This window comes from Macrobrachium nipponense, chromosome 36 (assembly GCF_015104395.2).
Source record: "Macrobrachium nipponense isolate FS-2020 chromosome 36, ASM1510439v2, whole genome shotgun sequence".
In the NCBI taxonomy this organism is placed as follows: domain Eukaryota; kingdom Metazoa; phylum Arthropoda; class Malacostraca; order Decapoda; family Palaemonidae; genus Macrobrachium; species Macrobrachium nipponense.
This window is the reverse complement of record NC_087220.1, coordinates 29,250,646-29,263,736: the sequence shown is the minus strand read 5'-3', so window position 1 is coordinate 29,263,736 and position 13,091 is coordinate 29,250,646. Positions and strand designations below refer to the sequence as shown.

At 37.7% G+C, this 13,091-nt stretch overlaps 1 protein-coding gene across 1 annotated transcript in view; it reads right to left on the bottom strand.

Annotated features, from left to right (window-relative positions):
• The window catches only part of LOC135203543 (glutathione S-transferase 1-like), a 445,161-nt gene that overhangs the window by 333,501 nt on the left and 98,569 nt on the right, over positions 1-13,091 (bottom strand). The window contains exon 2 of the mRNA XM_064233275.1: positions 7,452-7,482. The gene's annotated coding sequence lies outside the window, so the exon portion shown is untranslated. The remainder of the gene's footprint in view (positions 1-7,451; positions 7,483-13,091) is intronic.

Sequence of the window (13,091 nt, the reverse complement as noted above, 5' to 3'; positions counted from 1 at the left end):
CTAACCTTTTAGCTTCTTCCATAACACTACCAGTGCAGCAGAAATATTCAGGGCACGATAAGGCGCACTCTCTCTCTCTCTATCTCCTCTCTCTCTCTCTTTTTACACCCATAACCACATACGTAAATCAATATACACATACAATAGATCACTGCGTAATAAACATACAATTCCATCAAACAGCTAGAATAGTTTATTATAAACATATATATATATATATATAATATATATATATATATATATTATTATATTATTATATATAATACAAAATACATATATGTATTATATATATTTTATATATATATATATATATAATATATATATATATATATATAGGAAAGGGTGGACAGTCAAGATGGAGGAATGAATATGAATGGAGGTACAGTAAAAGGAAAAATGAAAGGGGTTGGAGCTAGGGGACCGAAGGAACGCTGTAGAGAACCTTCAGTAATGCGTACAGTGTACCACGTGAGTTGCCCTGACGGAAATACCCTCTGAGGGGAAAAAAAAATAACACTTTAAATAAGAGCAAAAACTTCACGTCTGAAGTACCGTCGTACCCTACTGTAGCTCAAGTACCAAATGGCGTCAACTGACAGCCTCTCTTCCCCATCATTGGTGTGCGAGCTGTCACGTGACTTCTGGGAATGGATGCAGCATTCCCCAACCTTGGGGATCTTTGACAACAGGTTCCTCTCTCTCTCTCTCTCTCTCTCTCTCTCTCTCTCGGGGACTTGATGGAGCTATGGACGTCTTATCCTTGCTACAATTCCTACAGTAATATGTAGCAATTAATTATTAATCATTGTTAGTAAGGATTTCGTCCTCGACAAAATTTAATTCTTATACATATATGGTAGGTGTGTGTGTGTGTGTGTGTGTGCATGTATCTATAAACGAACAATGATTATTTATCAATTTATATAAATATATTGTGTGTATATATATATATATATATATATATATATATATATATATATATATATATATAATATATATACATGTTTTACAAAGTGTGCATGTATATATACAGTTTTCCTTATAAGGCACTCCCTTCCAATTTAGTTATTATTCGTTTTTTCAGTTTCCTACTTTAATTCATTACGGAGTCAATAACCTTTACGTGTTGTGACGGCAGTATTAGTAGCCATAACCATTCAATGCAATTCCCTCGAGAGAGGAGAGAGAGCGAGAGAGAGGAGAGGGAGGTGAGAGAGAGAGAGAGAGAGAGAGAATGTTGATGTTAATGAAGAGAACGAAACCATTTGGGAAATAAATATATAATGACACGTACATTTATATATATATATACTATATTATGATATATATATATATATATATATATAATATATATTTATGTATGTGAACTCAAACAGTACTGTGTATATTACAAGTAAGCGCAGACATACCCAGTGTATACTTGTTAACATCATGTTAAAAGGCAACACAAAACAACAACAACAACAACAAAAAGAGAACCTTAAAAAAAAACATTTACAAGATATTTCAAAAAAAATTTTAAATAACATAAATATAAAAAAAAAGAAGGCCAGGGTAACAAAAAAAAAAAAAAAAAAAAAAAACAAAAACACCTACCCAAACCTGTAGTGAAATGTAAACTTACAGAGAAAGCCAATGCAAAGAGGGACAAGAGGGGGAGGGGGAGTAGAGAGGGGGAGGGGTGAATATAAGCAATGAGGTTACAGCAGGTACTTTTAAGCGATGGGCAGCTGGGTAGAAGTTGATTGGCGGTTAAGGGACAGGTAATTCGATTGTAATAGATTCGAGTTTGGTTAAAAGTATATCTGCAAAAGGGCTTCCACACTGGAAACCCCACCCCGCTCCCCCCCTCCCCACACATTAAATTAATTTGCTCACTTTTCCATCTGCACAATTTAAAAAAAACACAAAAAAACTAAGTAATGATAAAGATCAGATTAGGTAAATATTTTAAAAATTCGTATTTTCTTTTCATTCGTTAAACGCCAATTGGGGATTTCTATTAGCATAAATTACTTTTTATTATCATACAAATTAGATTACGGCTCGAAATTGGAAACAAAAACCAAAAACCACAGACAGAAAAAGATGAGGCAAAAATGCCATTCGAGTTTTCTGTACAGCGCAAAATTGTGTATGAAACTTTCATCCGCTGCCCATGAAAATTTCAGCCACGGCCCGGTGGTAGCCTTTGTTGCTGGCACCAATAGCGCTGCCAGACTCACGACCATGTAAAACTTTAACCTTAAATAGAATAAAAACTACCGAGGCTAGAGGGCTGCAATTTGGTGTGTTTGATGATTGGAGGGTGGATGATCAACATACCAATTTGCAGCCCTCTAGCCTCGGTAGTTTTGAAGATCTGAGGCGGACAGAAAAAGCGCGGACGGACAGACAGCTTTTACAGAGAATGAAAGCAAAGAAAAGGTTCAGAGTTAGTTACAGTTAATAACGTGGTTTGGCCAAAAAATGACAACAAAAACTGACCGGGGAAAAATGGCAGATATGACAAGACTTCTCAAAACATTTTGTTTCAATATATCTAACTGAACACTTCCCTACCATCCCACTCAAATCCGGAAAAGTAGGTCAAGATAGGAACTGTCGGGGGGGGGGGGTGGGGGGGGGGGGGGGGGGGGGGGGGGGGGGGGGGGGGGGGGGGGGGGGGGGGGGGGGGGGGGGGGGGGGGTGGGGGGGGGTTGGGGGGGGGGGGGGGGGGGGGGGGGTGGGGGGGGGGGGGGGGGGGGGGGGGGGGGGGGGGTGGGGGGGGGGGGGGTGGGGGGGGGGGGGGGGGGGGGGGGGGGGGGGGGGGGGGGGGGGGGGGGTTAGGGGTGTCGGTAGGGGAATCTTTATCAACAACTGGAGAAAGGTAAATGGAACTGTCTAGATTCAAAACAATGACATTTTAAGTCAGTGCCTCTTTCAGTATGATCATTTTAACATGACCTCTCCTGATTGATAAGTGGAAGTGATCACTAATGATCATATATATAATATATATATATATATATATATATATATATATATAAATATATATATATATATATAATATAAATATATATAGTATATATATATTATATATATATATATATATATAATATATATATATATATATATATATATTAATGGCATATATAATATACATATGTACATATATATTATACATATTCATATGTGTGTGTATGTATATATATATATATATATATATATATATATTATATATATTTATCACATAACATATATATGTGTGTTTATATCCACACACAAATTTGCACTTCCGTACACAGAGACCGTCCAACTGATACCGTCGGTCACCACTGGAGCAAATGATAAAATCTTGCGGGACTGGGGAGGAGGGAACAAGGCCAACAAGCGGTTGTAATGGAATTGCCGATCGGATTTCAGTTGACAGAAAATCGCACGAGGCAGCAGCAAGTTCGGGGTTGCGCAACCCCCCCTATTTATTTCATGTATTATACATTATGCAATTAGTGTGTCCGCGTCTCTTGTGCGCGCGATGTAATTACAGCCCTCGTGTACCAGTCTAGTTTTCACTGACCTGAGTGTGGTCCTATTATATATATATTATATATATATATATATATATATATATATATATATACGTGATTCAATTGATCAACCTAATATATAGAAATATATATATTATAGATACGTGATTCAGTTATACATACATACATACATACATAAATACATTAAATATATATATATCTATATATATAATATATATATATAATCATATATAGATTTATTATTAACACAATTTATATATATATTACACACACATTTAATATATATATATTACAACACCACCTTTATATATATATATTATACATCTTTATACATAATATATAATAGTATACATTTTATATATATATATAATATATATATAATATATATATAATATATATATCATATATATATATATATCATATATATATATATATATAGGAAAGAGAGAACTCTCTCTTCTCTCTCTCTCTCTCTCTCTCTCTCTCTCTCTCTCTCTCTCTCTCTCTGTCTTGCTGTGATTTCTATATTTAAAGAGCGTCATCTGGATGTTATAAATCTGTCGAAAGTCAGTCACTTGTCTATCATGACACCATTCTAGAACTTCTCTTCCATCTGCAACCACTATCTTCATTATCAAATCTACGAGAAGGTCAAACAACAAGGGTGATACAATCTCCCCCTGTTGCAGGACCTCATCAACCCTGACTTTGCATCTGCTTTGTTCCTGGATAGTTCCAGTGAGATTTACGGATCTGTGGATGCTCTGGAATCCTCTCTGGCAATAGTCAAAACTCATCATCAGATGAATTTGACATTTCACACACAATGCTGCGCAGTAAGTCTTAGGTAGAAATACTATGCAACTCCTACCTTCTCTAAACCTCTTTTCTTCAGCCTATTGAGAATAAGTGTGGAGAACATTATAATTACAATCGGCGTAAAAGTAATGCGTATATAGCTGCCATATTCTGTCAGCTCGCCTTTCTATGGTCACTTTGCTACCGCTTTCAATACTCAATCATTAGGCTCTATTTCCTCATTCCAAATTGTGCAAAATATATTAAGTTCTATTTCCTCGTTCCAAATTGTGCAAAATATATTTTCTATTTCCTCATTCCAAATTTTGCAATATATATTAAGCTCTATTCCCTCATTCCAAATTTTGCAAAATATATTAAGCTCTATTTCCTCATTCCAAATTGTGCAAAATATATTAAGTTCTATTTCCTCATACCAAATTTTGCAAAATATATTAAGCTCTATTTCCTCATTCTAAATTTTGCAATATATATTAAGTTCTATTTCCTCATTCCAAATTTTGCAAAATATATTAAGCTCTATTTCCTCATTCCAAATTGTGCAAAATATATAAAGTTCTATTTCCTCATTCCAAATTTTGCAATATATATTAAGCTCTATTTCCTTATTCCAAATTTTTCAAAATATATTAAGTTCTATTTCCTCATTCCAAATTTCGCAAAATATATTAAGTTCTATTTCCTCATTCCAAATTTTACAAAACTATATTAAGCTCTATCTCCCCATTCAAATTTCGCCCAAAAATATATTAAAGTTTCTATTTCCTCATTCCAAATTTTGCAAAATATATTAAGTTCTATTTCCTTATTCCAAATTTTGCAAAACAGCCTATTATGCAAGATGTCATTCCAGCCTTAACTAAGGCCATGTTCAGTTATTCCATCAAAATCTGGTGCTTCCTAGCCACTGAGAGAGTCTATTGTTGATTCCACTTCATCAGCTGTGAAATCATTTATCAATATACATCCAGGTCTTCTTCAGCTCTTGGCATACCAATCAAATATTCCGCCTCATATCTCTTATTCATAACATCAAAAACGTGCCACCGAACATTGTCTTTTGTCTCTGATGTTATAATTGACCTGTCCCTCCTATTGACAGATATTTTTCTCTCTTTCTCTTCATCCATGAATATTTCATATATTATTATTCTGTGGCCTCCCCTGACACTGTTCCCCTTCATGAATGGATGGATATGTGAGCATCGTCATGCTGTTTGTGTCAGTGTTTTCTCATCTCTCGTCTTAATTGACCTTCACTTTTTAGACCAGAGTACTTTGGTACTTAGCGCGTTCTTCTGTGTTTTCATGTCCCACCAGAAGTTTGTAGAGACATCTTTTGCCCGGTCATTATTCGATATCCAAGGTGGCTATCTTGTCATCTGATGTCCCTCTCCCTGCCTTTTTTTTTTTTTTTTTTTTTTTTTTTTTTTTTTTTCTTGTAGGCAGATTGAAATACATTCTGGATGTCAGAACTCTCTCCATTCACTGTCTGCTCCTCCTCTTGTGAGGTCTTTAGGAATACTAATCCATTTCCACATTCCATAACAAAAGCCTCTCGATGTTCATGGTCAAGTCGCTTTAATGTAGGAAAGGTCGGATATTTCCTGGGTAGTGACCTCCAGCAAAGTTCGTGGGTCGTTTATCTAGGACTGATATTTCCAGTGTTTACGCGCCTCAGTGGCGTGGTCGGTATGGTGTTGGTCTGCCACCTCGGTGGCGGCGAGTCCGATTCTCGGGAATTCCACTGAGGTGTGAGAAATGTGTATTTTTGGTGATAGAAGTTCACTCTCGACATGGTTCGGAAGTCACTTATAAAGCCGTTGGTCCCGTTGCTGAATAACCACTGGTTCCATGCAACGTAAAAACACCAAACAAACAAACTTACAAACAAACAAACAAATACAATTGTTGTGTCTTACCCGGCCAGCTTGCGTCGAAATGGAAATGTTACAGTAAATATGTGAAATAGGGTGAAATCCCTAGGGAATGTGTGAAATGAGCAACTTGCTTAGGAACAGTAATCTCATCCCCCAGGGGCTAGTAATAAACAGTTAAATACATTTTACTGCTCCCAAGGGCTCGTACTAAATACAGCAAAACAGTTATTCATCTACACTGGGGGATTAAATGCACTTAGGTATATTTAATCCCACAGGGGCTATAGTAGATTCACATCAACCGTGCATTTAATGTCTAGGCCAGTCCCTTACTACACTCCTGATTGGCTGTTGATAAGCCAATCACAGGGCTGGAAACTCTCCTCGGTCTCTCTTGAGAGTTCATATAGATAGGATGTATGTTCCACCTCTCCTGAAAGATGTACACTCCAGGAGAGATGGAACATACATCCTGCCTATGTGAATTCTCGAGAGAGACAGAGACTTTCCAGCTTATCAACAGCCAATCAGGAGCGTCGTAAGGGACTGGCCTAGAAAATTAATGCATGGTTGATGTGAATCTACTATAGTACTAAACACGGTAAAACAGTCTAGACGAATCACAGTGTCACCGTGTTTAGTACTATCCCCCGGGGATCAAATTTTCCTAAGCGAGTTGCTTATTCCACAAATTCCCTAGTCGTGAAACCCCTGCGGTTTCACATATTTACTGTAACAAAGACGTCCAGCTGACTGGTCTCATAACTAAAAAACCTATGTACAGGTATGACATCTACATATTCAAATTCACAACGCTGGTCCCCCTCCTGTTCATAAATATATCTCCGGGCTAATAATGCAACACCTTTGAAGATGATAAATAATTCTCTATCGATACCTTCGAAGATAAATAATTATGTATCATTACCTTCGAAGATGATAAATAATTCTATATCAATACCTTCCAAGATGATAAATAATTTGATACCAATACCTTTAAAGTTACACAATTCTCTATCAATACCTTTGAAGATAAATAATTCTATATAAATACCTTTGAAGATAAATAATTCTATACCAATACCTTTGAAGATAAATAATTCTCTGTCAATACCTTCGAAGATAAATAATTCTGTATCATTACCTTCGAAGATGATAAATAATTCTATATCATTACCTTCAAAGATGATCAGTAATTTGATATATCAGCATGTATGCTTACCTTGACCTCAATTTGGGTGAACACCTATTCCCTGAAATGAGACAGAAAAATCAGAATTAGCCACTGATTCAACGAATCTTAATCCATCATGAAATCGGCATATTACGATGAAATTACAGTGTACAGTGAGCCAGCGTCCTCAAAATTAACGGAAATGCAATAAAAGGTCTGGAGAACAAGGTACCCTCCGTCAAGACGTTATCTACTGTTCTGAAGTTCTTATCTACTTGGTTCTTTCAATCTACTTACGTAGTGACTAGGGAGAATAGACTAGAGCAGAGAGTAGAACTGTGGCCCAAGGGCCAAGCGCTGGGGGCCTGTGAGGTTACGCTGAAAAGGAAAATTGACAATAAAAATATTTCAAAGGGGCACCATGAGGAAAACCTCAAAGCAGTTGCTCAATGAATCCACTGTTAGGAGAGGCTGGAAAGTCAGAAGGAAAGAAGAAATATGAACGGAGGTACAAGAAAAGGAATGGAAGGAGTTGCAGCTAGGGAAGCTGCAAAGAACCTTAAGTAATGCTTACAGTGTACCGGATCAGGTGAACTGACGGCACCAGCCCCCATACGGGGATCAGTTAGGGCAGTTCTTAACCCAACACTTCCCAGACACCTCTCCTTCGGTCTGACTGTACATATCTATTTAAATACCTATTGAAATATCTATCAACAGGCGGTGGGTATCGTCTTACCCAAAGGGCAGTGGGCGACGAGAGCTCTTCAACTAATCACACTTTGTTTTCCAGACATCTAATGTGAATATTTTGCCGTCATCTCCACAGAAAAAGACTGTGGCGTTGACTACTGACACATCAACCAGGGGTGTCTTTTGAACAAAATAAGCCAAATCTCAGTCAAATCTCACTGCCACATTCATGGTTGCACTGCTGCATTGTGGATGAACCCCTATGCAGAAAATGCATACAATATGACTGCTTCATATGCCTACATACCATAGAGGGTATATATATCTGGAGTTGCGATCTCTATACCAGTACTACGTAGTTCTCTGGCCTTCCACTAGGGCGGCACTGCAAAGCCTTGCGGCCATCTTTAAAGGCCTGGTAACCTGCATATTGAACAGGGAATTAGTGCCAATGGGAATATTTTTTTTATCGGTAATGTTCGATGAATAAGTGTTTAACGAATTTTTAGGGTTTAGTGAGTAAATGTTTAGAGAATGCTTATACGTAAGTGTTTAGTGAATGTTTATTTCAGTGTTTAGTGAATGTTTAGTTTAAGGTTTAGTGAATGTTTACAAAGTGTTTAGGGTTCTGTGAATGTTATTGAATGTTAATTGTGTAAGTATTCAGCGAATGTACAGCGATTGTTTAGAGTTTTAGTGAATGTTGAGTGTATACGTATTCTGCGAATGTTTAGTGAGTGTTTAGTGAATGTCTCGTGAATGTTAGTGTTTATTTAGGCAGGGAGATGGCCACTCCAGTTATTGACGCTCTATGCAACACACAGCATTTAACAGCAGCACGTCCAGTAATCCTACTTACCTACATGCATATAACATGCACTCTTTTGCCAATATCACTGACTGGTCGATGCATCTGAACACTGACCTATAGAACAATACAGAAATGGAATACAGAATTTTGGCCAAAGGTCAATCACTGGGACCTATGAGGTCATTCACTGCAGGATAGGAAATTGAGAGTAGGTAGGTTTGAAAGGTGTATCAGGAGAAAAATCCCACAGTTGCTCTGTGGAGTCATCGTCAGGAGAGGGTAGATAGCAAGATGGAAGAAGGAGAGACATGAATGGAGGTACAGTAAAGTGTGTACTGACGGCACTATTCCCCCCCTACAGTGGTAAAGTTTATAATGACGCGGGGTTTCAAAATACGAGAATCGAAAGACCTGCCCCCCCCCTCAATATAGCCCCTTACAGAGTCCAGTTCGTCTACTGGATCTGCGGATCCAAAAGGTTTGTTAACTGTTGTTCCAAAGGGTCATTCAGTTCTATAATAGACGAAATGGACTCCGTAGGGATCTATTGCTGCCAGTGCACCTCATTTAGTGCACTGTAGGCATTACTTAAGGATCTTTGCAGCGTTTCCTCAGTCCCTAGCTGCAGCGTCTTTATTTCCTTTTATTGCACCCCCGTTCATATTCTCCTTCTTCCATCTGACTTTCACCCTCTTTAACAATTGTTTCCAACTGCTTTGAGGTTTTCTTCCAGTTTAACCTTTCAAACCCTCTTATCGTCTATTTCCCTATCAGTGCTGAATAACCTCAAAGGTCCCAGCGCTTGGCCTTTGGCCTGTATTCTATTCTAGACGAAAATACGAGAGAACGATTCGATATAAAAAAAAAAATTAACACCTAAAAAATATGCATTCCCTTGATTTCACTCACAAGCTTTCATTAAGAGTTCGCGCCCCTTCCATTAGTCATTCATCTATCACTAACAAATCCTGTACAAGGAACCAATTTAACTAACGACGTTATACATATCTATGAATATGCTAATCCCAATCAACAAATGAGAATCGAACATGATTTATATATATGCGCTGCAAGTAGGGTCCAGCCAGAAATACTTTCTGTAGATGGAACCTAATAATAATCAGAATAAGATGCAATACAGCTGCTGATGTACGGTATGAGTAAAGCAGACAAGTTAATGGAACCATCTCGGGATTCAATGGGTTTCTTATGGATGGTCGAGGATTAGTTAATGGAACACTGGTGCTCCACCCACAGACAGGCCATTACAGGTAGATTTACGTGATGCTCTTGCTACGTTTCCTACAGGTTAATGAGCTGTTGCACAGTCAGAAGGGAACATGCAGAAGGCTCCAGGTGGACACTGTGTTCAAGCTACAGATTTCAAATTTAAATGCCTGTATTCAGACACTGAGTGCAAGCTACAGATTTCAAATTTAAGTGTCTGTATTCAGACACTGAGTGCAAGCTACAGATTTCAAATTTAAGTGACTGTATTCAGACACCGAGTTCAAGCTACAGATTTCAAATTTAAATGACTGAACACAGGCACTGAGTTCAAGCTACAGATTTCAAATCAAAATTACTGTATTCAAACAATGTCGTCAAGCTACAGATTTCAAATTTAAGTGACTGTATTCAGACACTGAGTTCAAGCTACAGATTTGAGATTTAAAATTACTGTATTCAGACATTGAGTACAAGCTACAGATTTCAACTTCAAATGACTGTATTCAGACACTGTGTTCAAGCTACAGATTTCAAATTTAATTGACTGTATTCAAACACTGTGTTCAAGCTAAAGATTTCAAATTTAAGTAACTGTATTCACGAAACGAACGTAATTTCGTGAAATTTTCAACATGTCGAATGTGGTAAAAATTGGAAGCTCTTCCGTAAAATATTTTACAAGTTCAAGACGAAACTACGGGAGAGAGAGAGAGAGAGAGAGAGAGAGAGAGAGAGAGAGAGAGAGAGAGAGAGAGAGAATCAGGCAAAACCTCCATCCACGCGTAACCTCTATATAGTACGGTCGGTCACCTCCTCCCACCTAATGAGAAAAATGGCCCTTATGACACTGACAGACAAGCATCAAAATCGCCCCATTGTGTTGGGATACAAAAGAGCCCCGATAACAGCTCCCCGGATATCTCCCTCGCGAGATAAATTATCGAACAGGATAAACTACGATACGTGGATGACAGGGAGAGGTCGCCTGACCTCTATCTCTATACGGCGAAGAGGTCATTTTCCAACGTCAACCACGGGAGGCTGTCCTGAGATATGGATGAGCTCTGAGAAGGGGCGAGACGTTCAACACGAAGATCCTCTGGAACAGTAATGGGGAGATTTCTCAGACCTTGAGCAATTAAACTTCTATATATATATATATATATATAGATATATATATATATATATATATATATATATATATATATATATATAATGATCCAGTGGTCCGAAGTTCGATTCTCTGCTCGGCCAACTGGGAATCAGAAGAATTTATATCTGGTGATAGAAATTCATATCTCGATATAAGGTGGTTCGGATCCCACAATAAACTGTAGGTCACGTTGCTAGGTGACCAATTGGTTCCTAGCCACGTCAAAATATCTAATCCTTCGGGCCAGGCCTAGGAGAGCTGATAATCAGCTTAGTGGTCTGGTAAAACTAAGATATACTTATCTTAGTTGATGGTGATGGGTTGCAGGGAAGAAGCAAGTAGCTAAGCATGATTCCTCACAGTCCGCTCAAGTTGGCGTTGTGGACTAAGTGGTCCTGCACTTGATCACTACAAATCTTGCCTCCAAATTAGAACCAAATGAAAATGCCATCTATTCCATATCTGTTTGAGTACAAACACTACACTACATATAAACACTCAAGTTATGAACATTAAGAGATACTTGCAAATGTGATCACAAATTAAAATTGTGTTTGGTAAAAAACAATTGTATTACCATCACAATTTATTTAGGTTTTATGCATCATTTTTATATTGAATAAAGTGCTGCACTTGATTAAAAATGGTAGTGTGTGTACAGTAGAGTACTGTACCGTTTTAGGATGAAAAAACATAAAGTACTGCACTGACCTCATATCATGGTTGTTGGTAAATATTAACTTGGGGTTAATGTGGGGAAAGCTATAATTAAACATATTCTTTAGTTCCTCATAATGTTACAAGAGAACTAAAAAATATGCTTAAGTATGACTTAATATCATACTGTGATTAAATTGGCGTGAAGACCAACTTACGAATAACTCGAGATACGAACAGCCCTTCAGAATGTAACTCATTTGTATGTAGTGTAGTGTCTGTAGTTTCTGCTCAGTCCTTTCAGCAGATACTCGCCTCATCTTCCGTTTCAGTACATTCTCACTCCCTTTATCCCAATTTTTCTAGGGGTTCCATTCTCACTGCTCACACGCCATTGAAAAATACAATGTATTCGCTCCACATGACCAAACCGTCTCAAATCACCGTTCCAGCTTGTCATCTATGTTAACCTTGTGGCACTTCAACTTTGACAGCTTAAACCTGTTTTTCTCTGATTTGCATTCATTATCAATACTATGCTTCCATAAAAGAGAGTTGGCTCAACGATCCTTTCATACACACGACATCCTGACTTCCACAGACTCTCCAAATTCTTTTCCAATCTTTTGCCCTTTCCTCACCTCATCATGATCTGCTACATTAAATCCTAAATGCATGAATGAACATCTTTCATTCTTCCTCCATTCGTAACAATATTCACTGCCCCACCAGCCTGCTGCTTCTTTTACAATTTTACTCTTCCTCACAATCAACTTCAATTTCCCGTCAGTTTCACAAAACTTTATTGGGTTTCAATAGAGTATCATCTCTAAACATCAGCCACAAGGCATCTCATTCAAGAACCCTTTTCCTTTGCCACAACTTTGCTTCCATATCTAATGCCTTTCCCTCACTTCTCACATATATATATATATAGATAGATATATATATATATATATATATATATATATATATATATATAACAGGACCTCATTTATACACGATGGTACCTAGCACGGCCACCAGTCGATCAGAGCAGAAAAGTCCTTGAAAGCCAGTGACCTTTTTATTAATAAAAACCTCCTCTAGATATCATCCTGTTATTAATTGCATTAATGCACAGAACAACAGTGCAAGGGATCAC